Here is a 14,201-nt window from a genome sequence, read left to right as displayed (position 1 = left end):
AAAAGTGAATGCCAGGTTGAGATTATTCAGACAAAAAATAACAAAATATTCCACTTCCGTGCTTACATTCAAAATGCAGCCATTGTCAACAATCTGGTTCAACTGTCCCTTCTGTTAGCTCTCTCCGGCAGGAACATTTTCTGCATCGAACCATCACAAGCTGTATTCAGGTTTTTCGATGTCAATGTTAAAGACGGTGACTCCATAGCATTAATCTAATAGCCATTGTGCACGTCATGCTGTGTTAGGAAAACACAAATAAAATAGATACATATTTATACTCCGGACTTAATATAATCCCATGCAATATGCAAAAAATATAAGATCCAGATCAGTTTCCACATCAACTTTAGTAGAGATGCTTCTATCACATGCTATCTGATGTGTGGAAGATGGAAAGTCTATGTGCCCCATGGGCATAATGTCCTTGGGGTACAGTTTTAGGGAGACCCAAGAGGCCCTGCTGCCCTTCCTAGTCTCTATGGAAGCCATGTTCCCACAATGGACAGGAGCACATTGCCATCTCACACGCCTCCAGGGCAGGAAGTTGGAGGAGCAAAGCAGCTGGGGTGTCGGATCCTATCATGCATTTTCCAAATGCAAACACTTTTAAGCGTGAGAAGGGATGCTGTTACCAATTGCACAGGGGTAACTGGCATCAACTGGGACCGTTCAGGTAAACGAGGATGTACACTCTTCCTAAACACAAGGTTTGTGGAATGAGGGAGTCTCCTGCTCCAGCAAAACAGCATAGCCCTATCTGGAGACGGTAAGAAACAACATTCTTGAAAATCAGGTTCCAACCAAACACAGAGCCACTGACTCACAGTATTTGAAGGCAGACCCATCCCTCGCAGCTCCCCAAAGGGATCAGAGCAGGGCATCCAGCCACATGCTTTCTTTTAGGTTACGCTGCAGAAGCTTGGCAACCGACACATTCGAAACATGACTCTCCCTTCTGCTCTACCCGAACAGGGAACAACTGAAATGTTCAGTAATAGGAAATGATTGGGGAAATCATGGTCCATTCATATCAGCTTTTACTGATAATATCCGTAAAGATTTTTCAGTGGGATAGACAAAAGTCTCATGATATAATGTTGAATCCAAAAAGCAGACTATAAACAGGATATATAGTATAAACCCAGTTATGTGAGGTATAAATCACACACATATACATATACATGAAGGATAGAGATGTAGGGGTGTCTGGGTGGCTCAGTCAGTTAAGCATCTGGGTCTTGGTTTCAGCTCAGGTCATGATCTCATGGTTCATGAGTTCGGGCCCCACATCGGGCTCCAGACTGGCAATGCTGAGCCTGCTTGGGAGTCTTTCTCTCTCTCTCTCTCTGCCCAGCTCCTGCTCATGCGCTCTCTCTCTCTTCCTCTCTCTGTCAAAATAAATAAATAAACTTAAAAAAGAAAGGATAGAGATGTATAAAAATGTAGTTTGAGGGGTGCCTGGGTGGCTCAGTCGGTTAAGTGGCTGACTCTTGATTTCGGCTCAGTTTATGTTCTCAAGGTTCATGAGTTCGAGTCCCGCATCAGTCTCAGCATGCTTGACAGCGTGCGCCTGCTTGGGATTCTCTCTCTCTGCCTCTCCCCTGCTCACGCTCACTTTTTCTCTCTGCCTCTCAAAATAAACTTGAAAAAAAAAGTAGTTTGACTCTGGGCAATGGGGGTAAGGAATGATTTTTTTTCTTCTTCTAAATTTTTCATTAACTTTTAAGTTTACAATAAGCATATGTTTCGGAATCAGAAAAAGCACCCATATGTGTGTGTGAAAGCTGAATACACATCTGTGTGTGTGCATATATAATATATACATGTACATAGTACATATATATTCTGTTTTCTCATGTGGCCTGTCCAGCACTAACCCATCTGACCAGAGGAATTATCCAGTGTCACATTCTTACACTTGGCCTTGAGTGGTAGCTTATGTCAGGATCATGGGGGGGTGGGGTTTGGAAGAACCAAAAAGAATCCTCAGAAAATACCTGCTCCCTAAACTCTCTGCCCAACCTACTGCCAGGAATCAGGGAGGATGGAATCTAGTTATGACATTGGTAAGAATGGCTGTACATAAACTCGCAGTGAAAAAATTTTCTATTATTACATGATCTTTAAAAATGAGCTCTCCTTAAAAAAAAAAAAAAAGCTTTCCTCAATTATCGCTCTCTCTCTCCCTATCCCACACACAAAAAGACTTTCATTGTTGTTTGTTTGGGTTAAAAGCTGTTCTGTTGGTAAGACTGGATCCCATTGCTTGGCCACAAAGGAGAGCCCTTTCAAGACCTCTGTCCCCTCTGGTTCCATGGGCTGCATACACGGGGAGGAGCCTATCAGTACACAGTCTAGCAAGAGAACCTAACATTCTGTGTTGACCTACTGGTTCTTTTGGATTAAAAAACATCACACAGCAAAGAGGCTGGTGAAGTTGCTGTATTCTTCTCTTTGAATTCAATGGCAGCGCATTTTCTCCTTTTTAAAAAAAATGTTAATTCCAGTATAGTTAACTTACAGTGTTATATTAGGTTCAGGTGTACAATATGGTGATTACTCTGTACTCATCACAATAAGTGTACTCTTAATCCCCCTTCACCTATTTCACCCATTCTCCCCCCCACCAACTCTCTGGTAACCACCAATTTGTTCTCTAAGAGTCTGGTGTTTTTGTTTGTCTCTTTGTATTTTGTTTGTTTTGTTTCTTAAATTCCACACATGAGTGAAATCATATGGTTTTTGTCTTTCTCTGACTTATTTCACTTAGCGTTAAACCCTCTAGCTCCATCCACATTGTGAATGGCAAGACTTCATTCTTTTTTATGGCTGAGTAATATTCCATTGTGTGTGTGTGTGTGTGTGTGTGTGTGTGTGTGTGTGTGTGTGTGTCTTTTCAAGTTAGTGTTTTTGTATTCTTTGTGTAAATACCAGTAGTGGAATTACTGGGTTATATGGTGATTCTATTTTTAATTTTTTGAGGAACTTCCATCCTGTTTTCCACAGTGGCTGCACTAGTGTGCATTCCTACCAACACTGCAAGAGGGTTCCTTTTTCTCTACATCTTTGCCAACCCTAGTTGTTTCTTGTGTTTTTTATTTTAGCCATCCTGACAGGTGTAAGGTGGTATCTCATTGTGGTTTTGATTTGCATCTCCCTGAGTGATGTGGAACATCTTTTCATGTACCTAGTGGCCATCTGGAGGTCTTCTTGGGGGAAATGTCTGTTCATGTCTTCTGCCTCTTTTTTAATTGGATTGTCTGCAGGTTTTTTGGCGTTAAGTTATATAAGTTACTTACATGTTTTGGATACTAACCCCTTAGCAAATACCTCATTTGCAAATATCTTCTCCCATTCAGTAAGTTGCCTTTTTGTTTTGTTGATGGTTTCCTTTGCTGTGCAGAAGCTTTTAATTTTGATGTAGTCCCAGTAGTTTATTTTTGCTTTTGTTTTTCTTGCCTGAGGAGACCTATCTAGAATAAAGTTGCTACAGCCAGTGTCAAAGAAGTTACTCCCTGTGCTCTATTCTAGGATTTTTATGGTTTCAGGTCTCACAGATCTTTAATCCATTTTGAGTTTACTTTTGTGTGTGGTGTAAGGAAGCGGTCCAGTTTCATTCTTTTGCCTGTAGCTGTCCAATTTCCCCAACACCATTTGTTGAAGAGACTGTCTTTTTCTTATTGCATATTCTTGCCTCCCTTGTCATAGATTAATTGACCATATAATCATGGGTTTATTTTCTAGTCTGTTCTACTGACCTATGTGTCTTTTTTTTTTTTTTTTTTAACTAGGCTCCATACCCAACATGGGGCTTGAACTCACAAGCCTGAGATGAGGAGTTGCAGGCTCTACTGACTGAGTCAGCCAGGCGTCCCTATGTGTCTACTTTTGATTACTGTTTTGATTACGACAGCTTTGCAGTATATCCTGAAATCTGGGAATGTGATACCTCCAGTTTTGTTCTTCTTTTTCAAGGTTACTTCGGCTATTCAGGGTCTTTGGGAGTTCCATACAAATTTTAATATTATTTGTTATAATTCTCTAAAAAATGCTATTGGTATTTTGATAGAGATTGCATTAAATCTGTAGGTTGCTTTGGGTAGTATGGACATTTTAACAATATTTGTTATTCCAATCCATGAGCATGGGATATCTTTCCATTTCTTTGTGTCATCTTCAATGTCTTTGATCAACATTTTATATATAGCTTTCAGAGTATAAGTCTTTCACCTTTTTGGTTAAGTTTATTCTTAGGTATTTTATTCTTGTTGGTACAATTGTAAATGGGATTGTTTTCTTAATTTCACTTTCTGCCCCTTCATTATTGTACAGGAATGCAACAGATTTCTGTTTATGGATTTTGTATCCTGCGACCTTACTGAATTCACTTATCAATTCTAGTAAGTTTTTGGTGGAGTCTTTAGGGTATTCTATATAGAGTATCAAGTCATCTAAAAATAGTGAAAGTTTTACTTCTTCCTTGCCAATTTTGATGCCTTTTATTTCTTATTCTAGTGTAATGGCAGTGTATTTTATTTCCATGTATTTATTTATGCATTTGTACTTCATCAGAAAAGGCTTTGAAGGGACATAACAGCAGTTATATTTTTGGGTTTGGCTTCACTTAATAAATTTATATATTTACCTTTCCAAAATGTATACATTAGTAAGATTTTATTTATTTTATTTTATTTAAATTTTTAAAGTGTTTATTTTTTTAGAGAGGGAGGGGGAGGGGCAGAGAGAAAGGGAGACTGAAGCAGGCTCCATGCTCTGAGCCATCAGCACAGTGCCTGACAAACTGTGAGATCATGACCTGAGCTGAAACCAGATGCTTAACCAACTGAGCCACCCAGGCATCCCAGTAAGATTTTTAAAAAAGAAGAAGAAAGAAAGAAGGGTGGCTTAGCCAGGTGAGCATCCAACTCTTGATTTTGGTTCAGGTCATGATCCCAGGGTTGTACGATCAAGCCCCATGTTGGGCTCCACATTGAGCATGGGGCCTGCTTAAGGTTCTCTCTCTCTCTCCCTTTGTCCCTCTCCCCTACTTGCACTCTCTCTCTAAAAAAAAGAAAGAAAAGAAAAGAATAGAAAAGAAAAGAAAAGAAGAGGGAGGAGGAAGGGAAGGGAAGGAAAAAGGCAAGGCATCAGAGTAAAGGGAAAATAAAAGTAGAGAATGAGAAGACCCAAGAGGAAGTTCATGCCCAGAACGCCTGTGGTGAGGTCCTACGAGTTATGAAGGTTGGATGGGACACTCAGCCCTGAGTCCCCAAATGCTTGAAGAGAATGCCAAGCAGAAGACTCACCTTATAATGTGATTCAGTGAGAGGACCATAAAGCAATCTTGCTTTAAGATTCTAACTATTTTAAATCTCTATCAACAGATAGCTCATACCATGTTCTTGCATCACCTGCTGAAGGAAAGCTGCCCAAATACCAGAAATTTATATTACACGAGTGGGGGTTTTGTGTGTTACAGCAGTCAACTGGCCCTAACACACCCTAGAGAACTTATTCCATAAATTGGTTTAATTACCTTTCTCTGTGTTTTGGTGCCCTGTCTTCAATTAGACTGCAAGTTTCTTTGGGACACTTTTTAAAAATTTTTTAATTGAATCCTCTATCCGCCGAGAGCCTAGCATAGAGCCATGCACCTAGTGAGCCTTCAGTGAATGCTGAATGATTGATTTGACAATGATCAATTTGAACTAATGGGGTGAAATGGAGTATTTGTGGTTTGTTTTCAATTGCACCCCGTATAGGATTATGTGCTCTCAGTCACTTTTAAGAAAGGTTCTTGCCCTCAAGGAACTTGAGACCCCATATATTCCTAGAGAGTGGAGATCTAAGGGAAAGAAATAAAATTGATATGTCTAAAAATCCATTTAAGATTTCTTTGAGAGATACTTATCTCTTTAATCCTGGAGGTTATTGAATGTAATAGAGGCTTGAGCGGATCTGAAACAGGGCTGCGAGCTGGGAGGAGGCCTGGGGCTGTTGGCTGAGCTCTGCAGCAAAGCGTGTGCCTTCAATTTCCTTGCCTGTAAAGTGAGGTCAGTAGTTCCCAAGTGAAATTCTTTGGGTTAAGGTACACTGACTACCATTTGATTACATGTCTGTATGTCCCCCACGTGGTTTTGATGCACATCCAGATTTGGGAACTACTGCACTAGGTAGGTAGGTGATCTTAACGCGTGGGTTTGTCTTCTATAACATGGAAACGTAGTTTTCCTTTCTTGACCTAAGGTTGTAGAATTTAGAACTGGAAAGAGACATAGGATTGAATAATCCATCTCTTCGTGGGGGGTGGTGGGAAGCAAAAAGCACAATAATCACAAACACCTTTGGCTAGTCCAAAGATGAAATGGAAAAATAAGCAGGTTTTAAGACGATAGGGTTATTCTTTCACAGGATATGAGAGAATTCATCAAGTGTTATTAAACAGGGAAGTCAAAGTTTCCATTGCAGCAACTTAATAAATATTTGTTGACTAACTGATTAGTGTGCTAATTCAAGCAAAGAAGGAATTTTGGTTACTGTTTGTTATTGTTTTAAAGCAAGGGTAATTCAGGATAAAAATTCATTGTGGATAAAAATTCATTCAGGATAAAAATATGCATTGTGTTCTCCTAAGCAACCTAAACTATCTATTCTGTTATTCAAACAAACACCCAAAAGGACTCAATGTATCCTTTGGCAACCAAAGATAGAACTCCCACTTAAGCTTCTTTCAAGTAGATATTGGTGGTTACTTTTGGTTATTGAGAAATATTGTATGATCCGTGCCCTGTGTTTGGCAAAGTAGAGTTTGGAAATTCTGCCCCTGTCCCCACCAACATTCCAGGAATTTGGGGCAGAACTTAACCTTTGAGGGTGGCTTCCTTCCCTGCCCCTGGGTGCTTATCATGCTGCTGAGGGATACAAAGGCTTTGAAAATAGGAAGGATCCCAGCTTCCTTCAAAAGTGCAGCCATCAGAAGAACAACTATTGATTCTGAAACTGAGCAATTTCCCGTGGTACAAAAAGAATTGACATATTATAGTAATTAGGCTATGTCTTCTATTCAACACATTCCAAATTATTTTCTATTCAGACATGTTCAAAATGTATTTTTATTCAGTGTATTCAAAATGTTCATTCTTCAAAAAGTATTCCCCAATTAGGGGAATGGCCTCCCTCTACATCAAGTCGTTCCCACCTTTATTCTCAGGGCTTAGAGGCCCCTTAAATGTTATTTGCCCTTATTCAAACCATGCACTCCCACTTCATGTATACTTGAATTATGTAAATTTTGAATAATGCTATGTAAAATAGTAATAAAATCAAAATAGTGCAAAGTTCCTCCAAATTTGTATGATTCGTCTGGAATGGCATAACAGAGCCAGCGCACCAACTCAGTGAAATTTAAACCACATTTAGTCCCTTGTCTGGTGGCCGCTTACATTAGAGGTAAACGGAAACCCGCATGGGCCTTGGTCATTATCGTGGGAAACCATGGTGTGAATCTCGGGCAGAGGCTTTTGTGAGTGATTTTGTTGACACCAGTGCTGTTATTTTAACATGCATTGCTCCCATAGTTTGATATCTTTTCTAGCTTATGATAGTACCGTCTAAACTTCTATAAAGTAGCAATCCTGAAAACGTGCTGTGACTTACTATGAAATGAAGTCAGATGGGATAGAGGCAGAAGGCCTGGCAGTGGCCGTGACCCTTGGTGCTGTTAATTTTAGGGAAAGACCACAAAATAAAAGGGATATTGCTAGGGCTTTTTAAAAGAGCATCATTAAAGCAAAATTATGCTACTATTACAGATGGTACACTCTGAGAACCTATCTCCTGGCCCATTTTGTGATTATAAAAAAATTATCCTTGGATTACGTGCGTTTTGAATGATGTAGTTCTTCAGGAATGCAGTTGATTTGTGAACATAGTGAATATCCCTCCTCGATTGCAATCTCTCAAAGAGGAAGCAGAAACCATCTGTTATTTCCATATTCCACACTCCACCTCCCTAATGATAATAATGGTGACATTGTTATAGAAATCCAGTGTTTACACAACAATGGTCTCAATTCCCCCTCATGATGACCCTGTGAGGTGAGTGTTCTTATTCTTTGCCGACCTGGACCCAGAGATGTACAAACATTCATTGATTTGCCCATGTGGCTCGGCATGGAGCAGCCTGTAAGAAAACTTCCAGAGTGATCACTGTGGGCATCCAAATAAAGTTGCAAATTGTGCCTCTTCACAAACTAGCCCCCATGCATTCAGGAAAAGGAAAGACCAGAGAAAGGGGTGGAACACTCCTGATTGGCAGGTGGTAGATTTAATAAGCAAGGGAACTTATTTACGTGGCCTATCTTGGGTGCCCACAGGAAGAGTAGATCTCCATACCCGGCTACCAGATCTTAAAAGTTTCTAGAGAGGCCTTAACTGGGTTCAGTCAACACTACCATCCATATGGTTTCAAGACCACATCAAGGCTATGTTCTTGGGGAAGTTTCTGGCATGAGGAAGGCAAGCAGAACATGCCAGGGGAGGGGGTGACAGGCCTCTGATTACCTAGGTTCAGCTCATCCATCAACCAGTGGTCCCGTTCTCTCAGTGACCTCTTCCAACACTCTCCCTACGTCCCTCCTGCATTATCTGTGACTGTGGCCCTGTATCTGTTTCCTTAGAGAATCACTTAGTGAGGACAACAGTTTCATTTGAGGCTGGCTGGTGATCAAGAAGTTTCCCTTGTGTGTATTGATGTTCCATGCATGGAAACGTATCTCTGGAGATGGAAAGGGGAAAAGAGTCACAAGCCATATCAGAGCAGAACTGTCATGGCTACGGGTCCCAGTGAAAACTGCAGAAAAAGTCAGGGGATAGCACTCTGTTTCCAGTCATAACCAATCATGAGATCTTGGACAGGCCCTTTAATCTCCCTGGGCCCTAATTTCCTCATTTGCAAAATAACACTTATCTAAACTAACTTACAAGATTGTTGTGAACGATGGAAATGTTTTCTTTCTAGCACACGTCATCTAAGGCAGGACAGACCTAAGGACTTAATGTGAACAAGCAGGCAGGAAGCCCTCCCCACTCTGCCAAAACCTCCATCTGCCCAGCCCTCCACAAGCTCCCTGGTGGCATGGGCAGGATTATGTTGTTGCTGTTGTTTATTTTGAAAAATAAACTCAGCTTTTCGGATTCAGAGAACAAATAACAAATATGATAGCTGGTTAAAGAAACTGATATACATATTTATAAACAAATATACTTTGTTAGTTTTTACAGATAAGAAATTATGTCTCCTTCTGGTCTATAAAATCTATAAAATTATCCAGGTATAAGGAGTGAAATCAATTCAAAAGACTTTATTTTGGGAATGTCCAGAATAGGTCATTTAGATGCACTCATGAGGAATCGCCTCTCCTTGCTCTGAAATGTGTCCAGGGTAGAGTTTTGTTCAACCACAGTTGGGTAGGGGACTTGTCCTTGTCATCCAGAACACAGTATGTGGCTGTGCAAGTAACAGAGGGACATGTCAGTCAAGCCTGAAAAGGCTCGAAGCTCCTAGAAGCACACAACCCTGGGGAGAGAGCTGAACAAAAGGCAAGAGTACCTCTTATTTTCTCCCCAGGCCACTGTCAGTCAGTTCCTTGTCCTTCAGTGCCAGCCCCCTCTTCCACAGTATCTCTAGTGTGCATGGAACTTGATGTGAGTTAATATATCTTGGGCAATGGTTATACACAGTGGGATTTGCTCCAGGGAAGGAGAAAAATAAGTTTTATCTTGTGATCAATTGATTTTGGCTGCCTGGAGCACCTTGTTGAAAATGAGTCTGAGGCAAGACTGGGTCAGGGGCAGAGAGTAATGAGAACCTACTCCACATAGCTGTTATCGCTTCTCTTGGGCCTCAGACTCCCTGGAGATTGTCTTGGCTGGCAGCCTATGGCAACCAAGCTTCTTTGCTTTGTTCTAGACACACCAGAATTGCAAGCATATATAGAACACTCTCAGAGATAGACAGAGATAGGGCCACACAGAGAGACAGAGACAGATTTGTTATAGGAATTGGCTTGTGTGGTTATGGAGGCCAAAAAATTGGCCTGAGAACTGGGGGCCATTTGAGTAAATCTCAGTCTGAGTCCAAAGGCCCAAGAACCAAGAACACCAATGTTTGAGGGCAGGAGAAGATGGATGTTCCCAGCTCAACAAGAGAGCGTACACACGTGAGAAAGAGAGAGAGAGAGGGAGAGAGGGAGAGGGAGAGAGAGGAATAGAGCCTATCTGCCGTTCTTCCACCTTTTTGTTCTATTAGAGCTCCCAGCAGATTGGATGATGCCCATTACTGAGGACAATCTTCTTTACCGAATCTGCCTACTCAAGTGCTAATGTCATCTGGAGTCACACTTGTAGACACACCCAGAAACCTGCCATCTGAGCATCGCTAAGCCTAGTCAAGTTGACATATAAAGTTAACCATCACTGGTGTGTCAGTTTGTATATTGAGAACAGTGGTGTTCCATCTTATTCATTGTATAAACCAACTGTATAAATGTGGAGCTCACACAGTGCTCAAATTCCGGATGATCTACCAAAATTCCACACCCTCCCCCATACATTTAGCACCTTTAGTACTTACCATTCTGAGGTTAAGAGAGGAGGCTCAGGGAGGTCACTTGACTTGCCTGGGGCCACTCAGCTAATTAGTAGAAGAGCCAAGACTGGAAATAATTTCTCTGTACGCCTCTGTCTTGGATGTGGCTTGCATGACCTGGTTACTGGTCAGATAGGACAAACCATGAGGATCAGAACCTGGGACTAAGCATACCTACCTAAATGGGACAGACACCTGAACAGAACACATTGAGAGACCTTTGCTAAAAGCAGGTACAGTCTGGGAAACAATGAGGTCTGTGAAGGTTGTGGCTACAGAAAGAGGTGGTGTAACCAACAGCTGTTGGAACCCAAGGACAAGCTGGGAGGAAATGATGTTGAGAGATCCTGCAGGCAAGTGGTGCCCTGGTGGCAGGGAGCAGGTCCCAGGAACTGGACCATTTTCAGGAACAGGTGTCTATCTCTGGGACAGCCTCTGGCACTAGAAACTCAGAAACTCAGCCCCACAGGGACTGATATGGTTGGCAAGAGATAAACATGGATATTCAAGTTTAAGTAATAGTGGAGGAACTCAATAATCAGGTGAAAGATGAGGTTCATTTTAGAGGGTAAAGCAAGAGCATTCAAGGCAGGGGCCAGAAAAGGATGTCAGTGTTGGGCTAAACCCACTGAGATGTGGACAGGATGTCAGACTGAGTTGAGCCTGCAGATCTGGGGTGTTTATAGGGGATGGTGCAAGGACAAAGGTGAGGGCTGCTGATCAGGCAGAATGTTGCCTTGACTTCCAGCCCAGTGCCCTTTCCTATTAAATATGTACCTGTTAGCAGTTCTGCAGAGCTGGAGACTTTTCACCCTTGTACCTAAAAAAAAAAAAAAAAAAAAAAAAAAAAAAAATGAAAGAAAGGGTAAAGAGACGAGGTTCTGATTTGCTCCTGCTTGTTTGAAGAAAGCAGTTGTATTTACTCGGATTTGGTGGCTGCATATTGGCCAACTCAAGCAAAGGAAAGTCATAGCCCTCACAAAGATTCTTCCATGGCCAAACTTCAAGTGCTGCACAAATCATAGGAAAGTTGGCACTTAAAAAATGTAGTCTGTCATCCTCTTAAAAAGTCAAGCAGGGCGTAAAATGTGGGATTTAATCAGTGAGATGATTGTCAGGTATGCTCATTGTGCAGGAAGAGAGGAATTGAGACCTATATCTAGCAGGATAGAGGAGGGGAAAGAATACTGGTCTTGGGATTAGAAGACCTGGGTTCTGAGCAAGACTCTATCCTTGTAGTTGCTCTGAGCAATGTCCTCCTCTATGACCTGGGGGACTCTACACCCCAGAGAGGGATAAATGTTAAATGGAATCATGCCTTTGTGAGTGCATTGAAGAAGTTGCAGAGAATGGTTCCCCTATAGTTTAAGTCCACAATCCCTTCCTTCTTTCTCAGCTATTCAGATATTCTTGTCTGAGTTGTGGAGAGAGTCCTCTGATTTGGCCTTTGTAGACTGAGCCTTGTGACTCATTTTACTGTTGCATAAGCTTGGTGGCCAGTCCTTCCAGCAACACTTCACCTATGTCCAATCACACTCACGCTCTTAGAGCAGTAGGGAAAGGCTAAAATTCCTGCCACTATCCATGCCCCTAAAATTATTGGGATCAAGTCATATCAAACTAGGAGTGAGGAGGGACTCCTGGGTGGCTCAGTTGGTTAAGTGTCCAACATCAATTCAGGGCATGATCTCGTGGTTCGTGGGTTTGAGCCCTGTGTCAGCCTCTGTGCTGATGGCTCAGAGCCTGGAGCCTACTTCAGATTCTGTGTCTCCCTCTCTCTATGCCCCTCTCCCACTTGCACTTTGTCTCTCTCTCTCTCTCTCTCTCTCTCTCTCTCTCTCTCTCTCAAAAACAAACATTAAGAAAAAATTTTTAAAACCAAACAAATTAGGAGTGAGGGAAGTTGTCAAGATCCAAGAGAAGAAAATGAATGTTGACATGGAATCCCCATAACTTCTTTGTAATTTCTCCATAAGCACTCTCTCTCATCCCTAGTTCTCCTGGGGAGACATCAACTGTCCACCCTTGAAGGGCATGTACCTCAAGCTGGACTCACTTCTGAAAGTCATTAGGTAATATGTTGCCCTCTGGAATTGGCCAAAACCAGCAGGCAAAGAACTGATCCTATTAGAATTGGCATGGTCCAGCACAGGAATCAGAGAAGGTGCCGGTGAGCCCTTTCAGGGAAGATGGCACTTATTTTCTGGGCAGTTCTCTAGATAGATAGATAGATAGATAGATAGATAGATAGATAGATAGATAGATAGATAGATCGATCTACATATCTATCTATCTATCTATCTATCTATCTATCTATCTATCTATCTATATACTAATTCTCACAAAAGCCTTGAAGGTATGTTATTACAGAAGTGAGTAAGATGAGGGTGATAGAAGCTAAGTGGTTTGCTTAATGTTGCCAGCTAGCAGGTAGTTGAGCCAAAATTCAAGCCCAAGTCAGCTTGAGAGCAAAGCCCATGCTGTTTATGGGACACCATGCAGCCTCCTTCTCACAGAAGTGCTAATTAACTTGGCTCAGGGGGGTAGGGCTACGTGCTGGAGAAGAGTCAAGGGCTTGTAGTCCATTAGATGAAAGCCAAGAGTCCAATATTGACAACTTAGACCCTCTCTTCCCTCTTCTCTTTCCTCTCCTACTTCTTGTTCCAGGGGGACCCCTAGGTAGGGGGAGTTTGGGTTGGGTCTGGAGGTGCATCCAGAGAGAGAGGCTCTGCAGACCAAACGACTCAGCCAGACTTGTGAATACAGTCCCACAAGCAGTCATTGATCGTGCACCAAGCACTCGATGCAGACGGCAGGATATTCACCCCAAGTTGTTAAATGACAACCAGGGCTGTATATGACTGGAAGTCAGAAGGAGGGCTCCAGGCAGCAGGGGCTCAGCGTGTGGTTGAAATCAGAGGAGGCAGTGCGGATGAAAGGAAAGGCTCCCTTTCCTCCCCCCCGGGAGGCATGGGGACCCCACCCGGCTGGCTCAGGGTAAATGTTTGTTGAATGAAAAATGGAAACTGAAGGGTGACTTGAATTCGGACAGGAAGAAGTGAGTTGAGAGGACACTCTGAGAACGAGGAAACATGCCAAAGAACTCCTGGAGGCAGGAATAAGTGGGAGAAAGGGAGGCAAACACCATGATTCTTTTGAAAGGAGCAAGGATACCACTGGTGGTAGTGACACGCTGATGAAGGCGGGGTTGTCCTATGGGTAGGCACTCTGGCCTCTCCACTTGGGTGTCTAACAAGCATCTCAAACTTATTTCAAGCTGAGCTCTTGATCTTCCCCCTCAAATCCCACTTTTTCACATTTTAGTTGACAGGAACCCCACCCCTGTACTTGCTCAGGCCCCGCCTCGTCGAGCCATTCCTGACTCTTCCCTTTCTCTCACAAACTATACCCAATTCGTTAGGAAAGAAGACTGGCTCTGCCCTCACAATCAGTCTAGCTTCTAGAATCTTCCCTCTTATGTTCCATCGTTCTGTGGCATTCTCAGAGAGCTAGGCCTCCGCGGAGGGCAAGAGGGGAGAATTGGATTAGA

At 42.3% G+C, this 14,201-nt stretch overlaps 1 long non-coding RNA gene across 3 annotated transcripts in view; it reads right to left on the bottom strand.

Moving 5' to 3' along the window:
* The window catches only part of LOC147581482 (uncharacterized), a 131,356-nt gene extending 120,066 nt beyond the window's left edge, over positions 1 to 11,290 (bottom strand). For all 3 annotated transcript variants that reach the window (XR_015249954.1, XR_015249956.1, XR_015249955.1), the window contains exons 1-3: positions 10,633 to 11,290; positions 828 to 1,391; positions 67 to 239 (exon numbers count right to left, since the gene is read on the bottom strand). This is a non-coding gene — a long non-coding RNA (uncharacterized LOC147581482). The remainder of the gene's footprint in view (positions 1 to 66; positions 240 to 827; positions 1,392 to 10,632) is intronic.
* Between the last annotated feature and the right edge of the window lie 2,911 nt (positions 11,291 to 14,201).

Source organism: Puma concolor, chromosome B1 (genome assembly GCF_028749965.1).
Source record: "Puma concolor isolate L17-30 chromosome B1, mPumCon1.1.hap2, whole genome shotgun sequence".
Lineage (NCBI taxonomy): Eukaryota > Metazoa > Chordata > Mammalia > Carnivora > Felidae > Puma > Puma concolor.
The sequence above is the reverse complement of the archived record's forward strand: the minus strand, read 5'-3'. Positions and strand labels throughout refer to the sequence as shown.